The sequence below is a fragment of the Pipistrellus kuhlii genome, unplaced genomic scaffold (genome assembly GCF_014108245.1).
Source record: "Pipistrellus kuhlii isolate mPipKuh1 unplaced genomic scaffold, mPipKuh1.p scaffold_m20_p_9, whole genome shotgun sequence".
Lineage (NCBI taxonomy): Eukaryota > Metazoa > Chordata > Mammalia > Chiroptera > Vespertilionidae > Pipistrellus > Pipistrellus kuhlii.
The window spans coordinates 25,545,381-25,563,429 of NW_023425595.1; the positions used below are offsets into that span (position 1 = coordinate 25,545,381).

Consider the following 18,049-nt stretch of genomic DNA (forward strand, 5'->3'; position numbering starts at 1 on the left):
GCAAACATTGCATAACATTTAAAAATATATTGCCCAATTTGTAAAGGAATACTGACTAGAATTAAGATACTGGACAACAATATCACATAAGGTGGAGGACAAGTTCATATGTCTTAAGATTATATGTATATACACTGGGTGGCCAGATTATTATGATCTCTGAATGCATAATAATCTGGCCACTCTCTATATATAAACACACACACATACATATATATGAAGCCCATATATATATTAGAGGCTCAGTGCATGAATTCATGCATGGGTGGGGCCCAGTCAGCCTGGCCAGGGGAAGGGGACATGGGCGGTTGGCCAGCCTGGTCAAGGGGACAATTTGCATATTAGCCTTTTATTATATAGGATATACACTGAGTGGCCAGATTATTATACGTTCAGAGATCATAATAATCTGGCCACTCAGTGTATATATACATATATGCACACACACACACACACACACACACGTACATACAGGGTGGGGCAAAAGTAAGTTTATAGTTATGAGTACATGAAACAGTTTATTCTTTTTAAAAATTATTTTATTATATACTAGAGGCCCAGTACACAAGATTCATGCACAGGTAGGGTCCCTGGCAGCTGCCGGCTGCTGGCCGGGGCGCCTCCTTTCCCCCAGCCACCTGCCAACACTGCTGCTGGCCCCACCCCCTGGTCAAACTCCTGGTTGAGGAAGCAATTTGCATATTAGGCTTTTATTATATAGGATATATTTTACAACATTTAAAAAAAAAATCCTCACCTAAAGCTATTTTTCCATTGATTTTTATAGTGAATGGAACAGAGAGGGAAACACGGACAGACATATCAATGTGAGAGAAACATCTATTGGTTGCTTCCTGCACACGCCCCAGATCCTACAACTGAGGTACATGCCCTTGACCGGAATTGAACCCAGGACTGTTTAGTCTGAAGGCTGACACTCTATCCACTGAATCAAACTGGGTAGGGAAAGTTTTCTTTTAGATTAGTGTATGAAGGATTTTTATTTGCCTCTTGAATTGTAACATACATCATAAAGTAGACAAAATCTTAATTTCATATTTAAAATGAAGGTTTACCTATGCATAATCTTTTTAAAGATCACTTGGATCAGAATATAGAATATTTTTAGTACTTCAGAAGTATATTTTATACTCCTTCCCTGTCAATACCCTCAAAATGTAACCAATAGACTGATGTCAATAATTATTGATTATTTTCGCCTGTTCTTGAGTGTCACAAATATGGAACCTTACAAAATTTCCTCTTTTGTGTCTGTTTGTTAGTTCAGCGTTATGTTTCAAAGACTTATCCATTTTACTGAACTAAGCAAAAATTAGTATGTTTTCATTGCTATGTAGAATTCCATTGTATAGAAAACCAGAATTTATTTATCTATTTCATAGTCGATATACATTAACATGCTTATGGTTTGGGGATACTGTGAATAATCTTGCTTTGAATATTCTTGGGCATGTTTTCGATGGGTATAAACAATTGTTTCTATTTGGTATATATTCAGGAACTGAATTGCTAGGTCCAAGAGTCTTAACTTTATTCAGATTTAATGGACACTTTCTTTCAAACAGCTTTCCATTGGGGTTGTACAAATTTAAACTTCCTCAATAATGTATGAGCATTCCAGTTACTCCACACATATTAGTATTAACACTTGTATTCACTGTCTTTTTTGGAGGGGGGTATAGTAGTATCTGATTATAGTTTTGATTTTCATTTCTCAGATTATTGATGATACTGTACAACTTTTCATTCATTTCCTAGAAATTTGGTCATCCTCTTCTGTGAGCTTGTTTACATTTAGTTCATTTTTTATGAAAGTCATTTAAACTTTTACTTAGCGATTTGCCAAATTATGTCATAGATTCTATAGAGGATTCCTTTGATGGATATGTATACTGCAAATATCTTTTCCATGCCTGTAGTTTGCATTTTCACTCACTCAGTGTTGTGATTTGATAGGAAATATTTAATGAGCTTCAACTTATATTTTTATTCTGAGTCATTGTAATTGATGCTGTTTTTTGGTTTTTTTTTATTGATTTCAGAGAAGAAGGAAGAGGGAGAGAGAGGTAGAAATAATAATGATGAGAGAGAATCATTGATCAGCTGCCTCCTGCATGCCCCTTACTGGGGATCAAGCCCAAAACCCTGGCATGGGCCCTTGATAAGAATCAAACCTGGGACCCTTCAGTCTGCAAGCTGATGCTCTATCCACTGAGCCAAACCAGCTAGTGCTGTTTTTAATTTAATTTTTATTTATTCATTTCTGGTCTATAGAAATACAGTTCATTTTTGCTTGTTGATCTTGCATCATGTGGCCCTGCTGAGCTCACTTATTAATTTTGGGAGGTTGGCTTTTTGTGAAGATTACTTGGGATTTTCTATGTAGGTTATTATGTCATCTAAAAATGGGGACAGTTTTATTTCTTCCTTTCCAATTTGAGTGTAACTTTATTTTCTAAATATTGGTTGGGATGTAAAATAAAATTGTTTTTTACATTGACTTCGTATATAGCAGCTTGCTAAATTTACTTAATAAGTTCAGTAATTTTTCTATAGATTCTTTTTTATTTCCTACTAGAGGCCTGGTACATGAAATTTGTGCATTAGTTAAGGGAGGATGTCCCTCACCCCAGCCAGCACCCTCTCACAATCTGGGACATCCATCTCACAATCCAGGACTGCTGGCTTCTAACTGCTCACCTGCCTGCCTGCCTAATTGCCCCTAACCACTTTTGCCTTCCAGCCTGATCACCCTCTAACTCCCCTGCAGGCCCGATCGCCCCCAACTGCCTTCCCCTGCTGGTCCCATTGTCCCCAACTTCCCTCCCCTGCTGGCCTGATGGCCCCCAACTGCCCCCCCCCCCCAGTCTTGTGACGATATGGGGATGGCCATCTTGTGGCAGCCATCTTATGATGACACAAAGGCGAGATGCTTTTATTAGTATGTTTTTATGAATTAAAACAATTTTACTTTTTTTTTTTCTTCTTTACTACTATTTATGTCTATTGTTTTTTCTTGCCTTTGGGCAGACTCTCCAGTACAAAACTATTTAAAAGTGGTGCCTTATTTCTGAAACCAGTGAAAAAACATTAACTATTTCACTTTTGAGTAGGATTTCAACTATAGATTTATTGGTGTGGGTTTTTTTATGTGCAAATTCAGAATCAATTTTTTCAAATATTTTTTATCCCCACAAATTTTATTAAGACCTGCTTGTGCCCCAGCTGGTTTTGCTCAGTGGATAGAGCATTGATCTGCAGACTGAAGAGTCCCAGGTTTGATTCAGGCCTGGGTTTTGGCTTGACCTCCAGTAGGGAGCGTGCAGGTGGCAGCTGATCAATGATTATTTTCTATCTCTCCCTCTCTGAAATTATATATATAGTTTTGTTTGTTTTGTTTTTTAAATATATTTTATTGATTTTTTACAGAGAGGAAGAGAAAGGGATAGAGAGTTAGAAACATCGATGAGAGAGAATCATCGACCAGCTGCCTCTTGCACACCCCCCACCGGGGACGTGCCCGCAACCACGTTACATGCCCTTGACCAGAATCGAACCTGGGACCTTTCAGTACACAGGCTGACGCTTTATCTACTGAGCCAAACCAGTCTTGGCATGTTTTGTTTTGTTTTTTAAACCTACTTGTGAGGACACCTGAAACATAGTATTTACTAATAAAGACAACTAACATTCTGCTTTTACTTTTATTAGCATTTATTTGACGCTGAATTTATTCTCAGACAATAAGTTTTTGTTTCTTCGGTTTCTTCTGGGATATCTTTATCTTCTGTGCAAACTCCTCTTCTGCTTTAGGAATAACCTGCTCCTTTTCAGTAAGGATCCTCTCAACGTAGCCAGGAGAGTACATGTTTGGGTCAGTCTGCCCATGAGCTCTGTTAAGTTCTGCAATGTATCTTGGGAGCTTTGTTCACCTGGATGAGCTCAATGACCAGAAAATCTACATCTACACCCTTAAGTTCAGCATTATTCTCTGCATTGTTAAGCATGTGCAGCAAAACTTTAGCACTCTTGGGCCGGCCATCAACCTTGTGTACAACCCCACTGTTTGGCCCATCACACAACTACACTATTGTAGCAATGGAATGGTTCACATTGCTTCTTCAAAGTGACATCCTTCAGCTACTTGGTGGTTTTTCAGATATGCATACCCTTGATTGCCTGGGCAGTTTCACAAGGGTTCTTAACACAAAGATTTGAACCTCTTGATTTGCATGATTTGTGGGGATTTCTGCGTCAAGTGGAGAGTGAACTATTTTTAGGTCACCTCAGACCACTTATATGAAGAGGGAAATTCCTTTATTTTTGATTATGATTGTGGAATGTAAAAAATGTTTAAATAAAATGTTTTGAAAGTCTTAAATCAAAGTAAAATTTATATAGAGAAAAATGTGCATATCTTAAGTATATAATTAAATGAATTTTAATATACTCATCTATCCAGTACCCTAATAAAGCTTTAAAACATTTTATAACCACGCTCCTCCAAATTTTATCTTGCTTCTTTTTAGTCACCACACACGGCATATAGGCAACAATTGTTCTGATTTCTGTCATGGTTTTAGTTTTGCCTGTTTTGAAATTTTACATACATGGAATTATAGAACACATGCTCTTTGATTATTTGTTCAGCAAAATATGTTCACTATACCATAAATTTTTATTTATTCTCTTATTTGATGAAGATTTAAGCTTTCTCTAGTTTTGGGAATATAATAAATAAAGCTACTATAAACATTCCCATACAAGTCCTTTGTGGACCTACAATAAGTTTTAGTTTCTGTTAGGACAATAACTAGGACAGGAACTGTTGGTTATAGATTAAATCTATGTAAGGAACTTCAAAACAGTTTATAAGAGTGGTAATGCTGTTTTCCATTACCACTAGCAATATATGAATTCCAAATGCTGCATATCCTCAACAATGTTTGGTGTTAGTGTTTTTTAATTTTAGCTTTAATTCTTTCTCCCTCTCCCTCTCCCTCTCCCTCTTCCTCTGCCTCTCTCTCTCCCTCTGCCTCTCCCTCTCCCTCTGCCTCTCCCTCTGCCTCTCCCTCTCCCTCTAACTCTCCCTCCGCCTCTCCCTCTCTCTCTGACTCTCCCTCTCTCCCTCTCAACTTCTTTATCCTTTCTATTCCTAATCTGCTATGACATTGTATCATTTATAGGTATTAAATTTTATCCAATACTTTTTCTGCATCTATTGAAACAACTGCTATAATTCTCATTTGTTTTCTTAATGTGGTGAATTATATTGATTGATGTTTTAACACATTTATTGAGGCACAACTTACGTATCTTAAATTCACCCATTTCAAATATTTTAGAATGTCCCCTGTTGTGTGACCATTACCACAAACTTTCACCCAAGAAGTTTCCTTATTCTTTGCTCTTCATTTCTATTCTTACTACAGACTGTAGGCAACCTCTGTAATATTTTCTGTATATATAATTTTGTTACTTCTAAAAGTTCTATATAAATTGAATCATGAAATATGGAGATGTTTTTGTGTCCTTTCCCACCAGACAAGGAACTAATGCCTCCTGCCAACAACCATATAAACAAATCATCCTCCAAGTAGATTATCTGGTCTCCATCAAACCTCCACTGACATCTTGACTGCAACCTTATGAGAAACTCTGAGATCCAAATCTATGCATCTGAGCAATCCTTAAACTTCTGAGCCATAGTAACTGAGATAATAAAGATATTTGTTTCAACCATTAAGTATTGAGGTCATTTATTATGCAATAACAGGTAACTAATACTCTTGCATTTCTGAAAGAAATCCAATTGATGCTATTTTACTATCATTTTTACATATCCCTGAATTCAACTTATTATTTTGTGTAGAATTATTATTTAATTTCTGAGAGATAGTGATATATAATTTTCCTTTCTTGTAATGTCCTTTTCAGATTTTGGTATCAAGATTATGCTGACTCGTTAAATGAGTTGGGAATTGTACTCACACTTTTATAATCTCAAGGAGTTTTTAGAAAATGAGTAATCTTTCTTTATTATGTATTTAGGAGAATTTGAGAGTGAAAACATTTACATCTGGGGTTTTCTCTGAAGAATGTTTTAAAATTACAAATATAATTTTTATAGATATGGAACTGTTCAAAATGTCTATTTCTCATTTCAATTTTGTTCAGGAAGTTCTTCATTGTACTATAGTTATCAGATTAATTGCTGTAAATTCATTCCTAATACCTTTGTAGAATCTGTAGAATTCTTAAAATTTATAGTTTTTTTCATTAATCTTTCTATGTATTTATTGACTTAAAAATTTTAAAGAACTTTAGACTGCTATGTTTCTATGTTATATGTTTGCTTCCCACTTTATTAATTTCTGCTCTTCTCTTTATTATTGACTTCTTTCTACTTTATTCGGGTTGATTTCCTGTTGTTTCACTAGCCTGAAAAGTTGGAAGCTTTCATAATTTATTTTCAGCCTTTTTTTTGTAATACATTTTAAAATTCTCTCTAGTCAGTGCTTAGTTGTTACCTACAATTTTATGTATGTAGTATTATTTTGCTATAATTTAGTCAAAATATTTATAATACTTTCTTTTCTAATCCATGGGCTATTTAAGTGAGTGCTTAGTTTTCAGATCTCTAGGTATTTTCTAATAATCTTTTGCAAAATTGAGTTAAATTATAAATTGACTCTTTTCAGAGAATATATTCTATATTCTTGCTATTCAAAGTGTGGTTCATGAGTCCTACACCATCATTATTTGGGAGTTTGATAGAAATTCAAGGTAGAGCTTCGGTCTGCGGACTGAGGGGTCCCAGGTTCGATTCCAGTCAAGGACATGTACATTGGTTGCAGGCACATCCACAGTAGGGGGTGTGCAAGAGGCAGCTGGTCGATGTTTCCCTCTCATCGACGTTTCTGGCTCTCTATCCCTCTCTCCTCCTCTCTGAAAAATCAATAAAATATATTTAATTAAAAAAAAGAAATTCAAAATGTACATTTGGTCAGGATCCTGGTTGATATCTATGCTGGCCAAAGTTTGAGAAGCACTATTCCATATTACTTCAATTTTTAAAAATCTGTTCAGACTTGCTTTATGACTTGCCATGTGGTTTGTTTGGGTGTATGCTCCATCAGCATTTGAAAATAATGTCCATTGTGCAGGAATCCAGTGTGCTCTTCTATAAATGTTTGTAAGGTCAAAGTGGGTTAATAGTACATTTCAAATCTTTTAAATCCTTACTGAGATTTTATCTGCTATTCTATAAGTTCTTAAAAGATTCTTGTTAAAACTTTTCAATTGTAATTGTGGATTTGTGTAGTTCTTCTTTTAGTTCTATTAACTTATGCTTTAAATATGAAACTGAGTTATTAGCTCTGTGCATGTTTTAGAGTATTTTAATCCTCCTGCTTTCCTTTACAATAGAAAATTTTCTCTTTACCTTTAGTAATATTTTTCTTTAGAGTCCTATTTTCTGATATCTAGTAGAGGCCTGGTGCACAAAATTCACGCACAGGGGGGTGTCCCCTCAGCTCAGCCTGCACCCTCTCCAATCTGGGACCCCTACAGGGATGTCCAACTGCCAGTTTAGGGCCAATTCCAGGGATAGGGCCTAAACCAGCAGTCGGACATCCTTCTGACAATCTGGGATCACTGGCTCCTAACTGCGCATTTACCTGCGGCCTGGTCGCCCCATGCCGCCTGCTGTTCAGCCATTTGGTCATCCATCACTAACTCCCCTGCCAGCCTTTTGCCCCACACAGCTTGCTGTTTGGTCATCTATCTGGTTGTTTCGGTCATGACAGCCCCTGGCTTTTTATATATTAGGATATGTCTGTATCTATATTTCTGTCTATACATATGTAGAACATGTATTTATATGTATCAACCTCCTTTGGATTAGTATTTGCATCTTTTGTCATTTTTTTCTTTTTCTTTTAATAGTTAAAAGTATTTTGTTTTAATAGTTAAAAGTGATTCCTTTATAGTTAAAAGTGTTTTTGTATAAACAACTTATATTTGGCCCTTGAAAAATCCAGTCTTTTAATATTAATCTTTTAGCTACATTTTTTAAATTTATATTTAATGTATATACTTAGTAATATCATTAACTTTAAGTCTACCATATTCTTTTTTAAAAAATATATTTTATTGATTTTTTACAGAGAGGAAAGGAGAGGGATAGAGAGTTAGAAACATTGATGAGAGAGAAACATCAACCAGCTGCCTCCTGCACACTCCCCACCGGGGATGTGCCCGCAACCAGGGTACATGCCCTTGACCGGAATCGAACCTGGGACCTTTCAGTCTGCAGACCGACGCTCTATCCACTGAGCCAAACCGGTTTCGGCAAGTCTACCATATTCTATTCAATATTTATTTTCTATTTGTCCAGTCTATTTCTTTGTTTCTTTATTGCTCTTTCCTAGCCCCTTTTGGGGTCAACAGAATATTTTAATATTTACCTTTTTTCTTCTATTAGCTTTTGAGTCACATATTCTTTTATTATTCAATTATTAGTTACAAATAAGTAACAATTTATTCCCTGACTTATTCAAGTCTACCTTAAATTGAAATTTTTTCCCGTTTTCTGAATAATGCAATAAATTTACACAGTTTAATTACATTCATCTCATTTTGTATGTTATTGTCATATATTTATTAGTACTTATGGTTACATTATTTTATTATTTTTCTAAACAGTAAACATAATTTATATTATCTACGTATTTATCCTTTCCAGTGGTCTTTGTTCCTTTAGTTTCATGGTTCAATCGAGGGTCATTTTCATTCAGCCTGAAGAAATTCCCTTGAGTTTTTTGTAGTGCAAGTCTCTAGTGACATTTCTCAGCTTTTGTTTACTTGAACAATGTTTACCTTAATTTTGAGGGATATAATTCTAAGTTGGCAAATTTCTTTAAAATTTCAAAATTTTGAGGCTATCATTCATTGCCTTGCTGAGTTTTGTTGTTTTTCTTTGAGGGTAATGTGGCTTTTTGCCCTTTATTTACGTGCATTTTCCTTTTTCCCTTTGCTTTTCAACAGTTTTTATTTATTTATTAAGTTAGTAGTTAGTTAGTTATATTATCTTTATTGAGGCATTATTGACTATATTCCCTATGCTACACTTTGTATTCCCAAGGCTGTTCTGTAACAATCAATTTGTACTTTTTTACTTTTTATTAATCTTCCTTTTTTATTGTAAGCTCTCTGAGGAATTGGTTTCTATTGTGCATTCCCAAAGAGCTCAACATGGATTTGACCAATAGACTGATCCATTGCAGAGCCTTTACACATGGAGAATCTATTATCCTATAATAGAAGATGGGGGAATAATACCGTGGTTGCTAATATTTTTAACTTTTTATCTCTTCAATGTTAATGCAGTTATTCTAAGACAATATGTTTTGGTCAAGCATATAGCTACTTTTGGAGTTGGGATGCATAATTCAAGCACCCTTTACTCAAAGAGACAGTGGTATGATGCTTCTTCTGGTACCTCCAGAAAAACAAGAGCTTCCCTCTTCCCTCCATTTCCAAGATCTCTGAAAACAAATGAGATAACTGGCTTATAGGAACTTGTCTAGGCCAACACAGGAAATAGGCTGACTCATGTCTCCTCTCCATACCCTTCTTTTATTTCATGTAAAATTATGAAAACATGTCAGTTTTGTTTATTGACACAAGTAGGTTCTTAATAAATTCCTCTTTTCATTTCTTTTCCTGCACATAGGTTATTGTTTTAATTTCATAACATACCTGCAAACTCATTGAGTTCCTTTCATTGTTTTCTAGCTCTTGTCCAATTATCTCTGGAAAATTTCTCAGTAATAATTTAGTTCCATTTGACTCATAGTCCCCCAACTGGCCCCACTCATATCAATCAATATGTGAGTATTATTGGTAGTATACCTGTATTAAGAAAAGAGAAACTGTGTACCAAACCAAAATTACTCGTAATTAAAAGAAGTAGTTTAATGCTGAATGCTTTGACAATGCCCAGAAATCCCTTTCAGAATCTCTGCAAATGTCACCAGTACTTTTTAAAAACCTTTTTCTGAATAAACCCCCCAAATGGTTTTTGAATGATGAATGAACAATACCAATACCTGCTTGTCCTTAAGGACTAACAAAATGAGAAAAAAATAAATTTCATATTGAATTTTTATTGCTTTCCTGTTGGTTTAATCATCACAAGTACGGCCACAGAATGCCTCATAAGACTACTCAGTGGGAAATGTGCAGCATGTTATCTTCATTATGTGAATCTCCCTTTACTGGATTTTCTAGGGATTGGGGATATCACCTCCATACTATTGCTGCAGCCAATGGGGAACTAGATCTACATCCCAAGCAAGTGACTTATAGACATTTAGAATGAACTGGCTCTAAAGTAAAAAAGAAAAAAAAGAAGGAAAATAAATAAAAAATAATAATGGTAATTAAAAAAGAATGAACTGGCTCTGAATTTCAGAACAATTTCAGACACCAAAGGGGGATACTTTTTCTTTACTTGATCTTTTTTTTCTATTTCCACTTAAAGTTATTATTTAATAAAATGTTGAAGCCCACTCTACTGTAACAAATCATATTTCTCTATCATCTATGGTACATGCTGAATCTTTGTTATCATAATGCTTGACCTAGAGTGGGTAATTATCAAATGAGTGAATTTATAGTTGAATGAATAAATTCAACAAATGAATATCACATAAAACACATTTGAAGGGATTGGAAATTTTAGATTGGAGAACACTTAGCTAAAACTTGCTAGTTTCTTCAGATATTTGAAGGGTTTTTTATTTGTTTGTCTTTTTGAAGATTTAAGGGTTTTATGAAGCAAATGCAGGCAGAACCAAGACACTGCACAAAGGTTCATTTCAATCCAACAAATACAGAGGACCTACTATGTGCCACATTTGGCCCAAAGTTTAATATTTTGATTTTTTTCCTTATATCTTATTTGTAAGTGATCCTCCCCCACTAAAAGCAACTTGCTAAATAATTTCTTACCCTTGTTTAAAAAAAGATGTACTACTTTCCAAAATAGTACAATCCGAGATACCTATCCTTAGTTAAATGTCCTGATTGGCTTTGTTTGGACAATGTGGTCACTACATGTTTAATTTGCAAGGGACTGACTTACAGTCATTGTCTTAAGTAAGCTGAGCCTTTCCTGAAGGACCTCTGGAGAGCCTTGGCCCAAAGGGTTCAAGTTAACCTGAGGTGTGGGAAGAAGGCTGGTGTTTTCCTACTTCTATTAATATCCGAAGGCCCAAGGGAAGGCCTGAAGTCTACTAGGTTGGAGTGAGAAAGGAAGGCAGGGAACTAGAGAGGCTGTCACATGCTAGAAGCAGGGCCAGCAAGCAAAGGGCAGGCTATGAGCCCATGAGAATGTCCAGGGCAGGAATGGGAGGAAATGTCAGATAAGAGGACAGGAGCCTGAGTGCTGGGCAGGAAGAGAGGCCTGCAGCTTAAAGAATATCACATGAACTCTCTCTTGGTGTGAGGCCTTATCAAAGAGGCTCCTGAGCCCTGGAGAATTCCAAACCTCCAGGAAGGGGAAATTCACAGTCCTGGGATCTTCCTTCAGGAGGCACTTGCCTCTCAACTAGCAGACAAGGCCCTGGTTCTAGCCACTCTTCCATTCATCATAACATCCTGATTGTCCTCCATCGCTGGCCACGCTGCTCCTGGCTAGGGACTGTGAGCCTAGTAAATGCATGTGTGATGAGATTTGTGGCCACATTTTCTACGCCCCATCTGGGGACACAAGGTCTGACCAGCATGCGTGTGCTTGTGGGATGATGACCAGAATATGGGTAATCAAAGAAGCCCCAGAAATCTAGCATCTCCTGTGGCCAAAGCTTTGAGCAGTAGGATCCCAGCTCCTATGGTCCTCAGAACCCTAACATCTGCCTTTTCTTGTGCTGTATTCCAAGCTAAATTCATTTCAGGTGACAGTGGAAATCTGTGACGAGGCCAGAGCCTGGAGGTCCCCTCCTGAATACATAATCATGCCTGGAGACAGCTGCAGCTTGTTAGATTTCTCCACGAGGATGCTTTTCAAAAGCAATGTTGGTAGTTTAAGGCCATTTTTTTTTTTTTTTTTGTCTTTTAGATTAGCAAAGTTTTTTGTTTTTTAATGATAATACTCACTTTGGTGAAGGAAGAGGGTGAGATGGGTACTGCAGGTAGGAATGTACATTAATGAAACATATAAAAAGGAGTTTGCCAGTTTTTCCTAAGGAACCTTAAAAAAATTAAGTGTTCTCAACAGTTGTGATTATACGTATTCTGGCTCACAATGCACTTTGGCCCATTAATTAAACAATCTTCTTTAAGGAGATGTGTGATGTTTATCCCAGTATTGTTCATGTCAATATGGAAATTTCAGTGTCTAATAATAAAGAAATGGCTAACCTAGTAATATTACACATATATAGTGGAATATTTTGCCTGCATAAAAAACATAACATATTTAGAGAAAATATAGAGTTCACAGAAAAGAAAATACACATTCAGGCCTAGGGATCCTACCCATGTACAAATTTCATGCATTGGGCCTCTAGTAAACAATTCAAAAAAAGAAAAAAAAGTGTGGCACTAATATGAGTGTGACTACCTCAGGAAGGACACAAAAAGCTGTTGATAATGTCTTGGGGAACAGGAATGAAGGAGACACTTATTATTTACTAATATATGTTCTTTCATATTTTTAAATTTTGTATCATGTAGGCATATAACGTATTTAGAAATTAATTTAAAAATAAATTATGCCCAGCCAGTGTGGATCAGTGATTGAGCATTGACCTATGAACCAAAAGGTCTTGGTTTAATTCCTGGTCAATCCCCAGTCAGAGCACATGCCTGGGTTGTGAACTGGATCCCCAGTGTGAGGCGTGCAGGAGGCAGCCAATCAATGATTCTCATCATTGATGTTTCTATCTCTCTCTTCCTCTCCCTTCCTCTCTGAAATCAATAAAAATAGATTTAAAAATAAATAAAAATTAAATTAAAAGTAAAAAAAAGATACATTTTTAAATTACTGGGAAATGCTTATAATATAAAAATAAAATTAAAAAACCACACCATATTTATGGTACAATTTCATTTGTTTTAAAAACTAATGTATATAAAAAAGACAGAAAAGAATACATCAAAATGACACTGAATGGTAAATTTAAAATTTTCTCATATATATGTATATGTATGTATATATATTATTTAGAATGACTATATTATTTCTGTAACCAGAAATAATTAAAACAACAACAACAACAACAACAACGTATTTCTGGTTAATCATATTAAGAAAAAATTTTCTTCTTAATTTTATTTTATTTTTTTGGTATTTTTCTATAATGGTTTTGCACTACTTTTAAACAGAAAAAAAAAAAATTAAAACTCTGATCCAGGCTTCTGGCTTCTGGGACAGAGTTTCCAACACTGTGCCTGGGGCTTCTGATCTGTGAGAGGCATCTGTCGCTGGACTCTCTGGCCAGACTGGGCTCAGCCCACCCACTGGCCCTGCAGGGCAAAGCAGAGAGCTTGTTCTCATTGCTGAGTACCGCTGTTCCCCAATCAATGACCTCTCTGTTCATGCAGTCACGTTTGCTGCTGCCAAGGGACCCTGGGAGCAAGAAGAGGAGTGAGGAAGGTTGGGAGGAGCCAAAAAAGCAGTGGCCAAGGGGGAAAGCCAGGCACAGAGTAGGTTCCAGGCTGCGGACATCTGGGGCACAGTGCTGTAGGCTGCTTGGAACATGTCCTAACTCCTGCTGCTTTACTCCTCAAGGTTGCTGAAGTTTCTTGAGTGTCTCCCATGCAGGAAGTCTTTGCCTCCTCTATTTCCCAAGGGCTGTGCCTGTCATTCTAGAAAGACCATGAGTGCCTACAGCTGTAAAATTCCTGGCACAAACCCTAACCCGTTGGAATAGCTGTTTTCCTAACAAATAGCAGCCATATAAATATAGTATTAAATTCAACTGTGTAGAAAAGGGCAGAGGAAGGATAATTCCTGGGTACTGAACTGAAGTGGCTGCCATGTACTGTTGTCTAGGTTATATACTCCCACATCTTCCAGTAACAAAGTAGACGTTATTAATTTGTGTATTTATTACAACAATTTTTCTGGAAGATACTTATACATTGTTTAACAAAATTGGTATCTTATGACAATTTTGAGACATATAGAAGAAAAGTGCCTTGAGGAAGGGACACCTTTTTCTAGATGGTCAGTAATAGCTCTGTTATCAGAATCAGAATTTCAATTCAGGGGCCACGTCTTATCCAGGTTCACACACCAAACTGATCTACTGTGAAACGCCTGGAGCTGAGCATGGGAGGTGGACAGTACTATAAAAATAGATTCATATGCACATTTACAGGTGCTAAGAAGGAGCCAGAGAACCATGGGTCCTTTTTGCATCTTGAATGGGCATAGGAGAGGCAGTCCGTTCTGCCCTCACCCTTGGATTTCTGACTTCCCTATTTATGAGAACTGCATGCTGATGTGTGAATTTCAAAGCAATTATTGAGACCTAAGGGCTCCATTAAGCAGAAATTGCCGCCTGACTCGGCAAGCTTCATTAACTTGGTCGCTATGGTGTCTAACCCTGACTCATGGACCCACGTGCTCTCTCCTAGATTGTGGAGCATGAGTTCTGTGATTGACCACATCTGACTGCTCACATCCTTTGCCGTGTGTGTGTGTGTGTGTGTGTGTGTGTGTGTGTGTGTGTACAAGCATGTGTGCAGGCTCGCTCACGTGCATAATGAATGCACATTGGCTTCCCTCTTAAAATTTATTGTTGAAATTATGATACAGAGTACTTTGGGCCACATTCAGTTTCAAAGTGGGAAAAACAGTTTGTTCTGCTGAGACAAAGGTAGCTGAAATGTGTCAGCCATCTTGGACTGCCATGGCAGCAAAGTGTTTTAGTAATGAGGGGCCCTAAGACTGGGAATGGCCTGAGGGTTTACCACACAAGGCCTCTTTCTCTGTCTTTCTGCTCTCCACCTCCTCAGCTAAGCTATTTATGCAAAAAGAGGAGGAAGTCACTGCAATCCCAGGGCTCCCTCTGTTCAGTCTCCTTTGTGAGATTCTTTTTCTCACAGAGTCCTTCAAGGGTCAGTCCCTAATGTCCTAAGCAACCTAGACCCACTCTTGAATTCTACACCTGAATATTTTGCTGTCGCCAGATATCAGGAAACAATGTTATACAACTCAGTGTTTCCAGAAAGGGAACCTATTGGCCAGCTTCCCCACTTATAGCTTTCTCCTCCCTGCACATTCCCTATCTTGGTGAGAAAACCTAGCAGAATTCTAAGGGTAGTGACCAAGGGCCCAGCTTCTGTGCTTTGAATTCATCACTGTCTTTGCACTGAGACCCCACTTCCTATGGGCTGCTCCCAGCAATGACTGAGTGTGGCAGATATACTAAGGCAGATCCATTCCTGGGTGAGGTGGAACAACTTAGACAACTGACTTTGGCTCAGACTCCCCAGTGGTCCTGTGGGATCTCCCATAGACTGCATGGCAGCAGAGGATGCTTTTACCCAAACTTTCCTCCCTCTCTTGGGACCTACTGCATCTGTAATCTGATGGCTCTGGGGTTTTATAGCTCCTTTTATATTTTCCTAAGTGAACATCGTTGCACATTTAATCCCATCTTGGCATTTGTTTCTCAAGGAGCCCGAATAACAAAAGTACGGTGAGGGGTAATAGTACTATTGGCCTGCTGATCATCCTCACAGAGATAAGCACTTATTCTGAGGATGGGTTTATCTTTCCTGCCTCGGGGTGGTGTGTTAAGTGACGCACTCAGGTGCTCACCTTCCCAGTGGACATAGCCAAGATCCTCTTGACCTGTAGGACATTGACATTCAGACCTTCTTTTATCAAAAGACATCATTAAGAGCTTGAAAAAAAATTCAAATGCACACCGTGGGAAAAGATACTTGCAGTGCATGCGTGTGATATGACTTGTATACAGAATATATGAATTCTTACAAGTCAATAAGGAAAAAGCAGGTAACCCAACAAAAAATGCACAAAGGACTTGAACAGGCATTTCACAAAAGGCAATGTCCAAATGGCCAATAAACACTTGAAAAGTAGTTAAGCTTCACTGTATTTGGGAAACATAAATTAAAACCCCACTGTGATGCCACTAAAAATGGCCAAAATGAAAACACCAGACAATACCAAGGGTTGGCAAGTAACTGGGGCTGAGTCACCAGAACTCTCATTACTGTTAGTGGAAGTGCATATTAGGACAACTGTTTTGGAAAACTTCGATAGTATCAACAAACTGTACATACACCTTTTCTATGACTAGTAATTCCAGGTGTACATTGTTCATTAAATACAGAATATGACTGTTCCTAGCAGCACTACTTATAATGCCAAAAGCAAATAACGTAATTCTAATGGTTAAGGGCTTAAAATCAAACAAAACTAGTCTATACTATTAGAAATCTAATAGTAGTTATTTTTTTTGGGGGGTAGTGGCTGGAACTAGGCAAGAGGGTGGCTTCTAGGGTGCTGGTAAGTTTTATAGTTTGAGTGAGAATTACACAGGTGTGTTCACTTTAACAACATTCATCAAGCTATGCTAGGATTTGTACAGTTTTTCTGTATGCATGTTTTGCTTCAATAAAATTTATCAGGAAAAAAATTACTTTGCTCCTAATATTTTTGATATCAAAATTTTAGAAAATATAGGATAGAAAAAGAAAAATCACAGCAAGACTACTCACTTTGAACATTTTAGTGATTAGCCTTTACATACTCAGATGTCCTCTCTAGCCCATCCTTCAAATCTAATCAGTGCCATGTTCTAAATGTTATTTTGTAACAGCTTTTTACAACTTAAAATATACATTCAACTCTACACATTGTAAACATCTTTCCATGTCATTCCCATTCTTTTACCACATTTAAAGGGCTACTAGGTGTCCACAGAATTAGAGTTCAATTGTCTACATAAAAAAATCACTTTTCCTGTTTTGGTTTTATTCCAGTTTTTTAATAATGGTCAGTTTTGTAGCTAAATCTTTTATTTTTTTTCATTGTTAAAATGCCGAGAGAGAGAGAGAGAGAGAGAGAGAGAGAGAGAGAGAGAGAGAGAGAGAAATTTGTTGTTCCACTTTTATTTATGTATTCATTTGTTGCTTGTATGTGCCCTGACTAGAGAGTGAACCTGCAATCTTGGTGTCTTGGGAAGATGCTGTAACCAACTGAGCTACCTGGCCAGGGCATAACATAGCTAAATCTTTATGCATATCCATGATTAAGTTGAGTCTCTATATAAAGGATGTGTCTACTTTTGAGATTTCGACAACCCAGAATTAATTTTTTAACAACCAAGTAACAATTTGTGCGGAAAGTATGCTTTAAAATGAGCTCCTATCAGGTAGTTCTTGGCAAACTGAGAACCACACAATGTTAATAATTACCATAGTATCTGTTATATCACTTCATTTATTTCTCACCAAAACTCTATTTAAATGGATACCGAGCGCTAGCTGCCTTTTACAAACAAGAAAACAGGTTCAAGTGAAGGACTTTACTCAAATTCTCTGCGAAGAAAGCTGGGTGGGTTCAAAGTTAGATTTGTCCAGCACCGAAGTCCTTTTCCTCACTCCACGCTGTTTCCCAGGAATGCAAGTCCTTCTGCTGAGCTCTACCAAGGTGCTCAACTGGACCAGGGAGTGAGCTATAAATAACAGTTAATAACGATCAGAGTAAGAGATCATGCTCAATGTTTGCTAACAGAATGATCAGAAAAGAAAGTAGTACTGAGGCGGAAAAAGGAGATTGGTCTGGAAGGGTGGGTGCATGTGGGAAGGGATTCTGAGTCTGATGGAAGTTGCCAGAAGATAAAAAACTGAAATATTGTGTCAGCCCACTTGTTGATGACACGTCACAAGCTTGTCCAAGCTGCCTCAGCCACCAGGGCACCAGGCTGTTTGACTTCATTCCCCTGGAGTAGGACTGATAAGCACATTCCACTGAGACCAG

The 18,049-nt window shown here is 37.3% G+C and overlaps 1 protein-coding gene and 1 pseudogene across 1 annotated transcript in view; one reads left to right on the top strand and one right to left on the bottom strand.

The window, feature by feature from the left end:
- Positions 1–18,049, top strand: part of LOC118712599 (elongin BC and Polycomb repressive complex 2-associated protein-like) — a 71,029-nt gene that overhangs the window by 15,161 nt on the left and 37,819 nt on the right. The gene's annotated exons all lie outside the window — the stretch shown is intronic.
- On the bottom strand, positions 3,712–4,203 carry LOC118712598 (annotated as a pseudogene).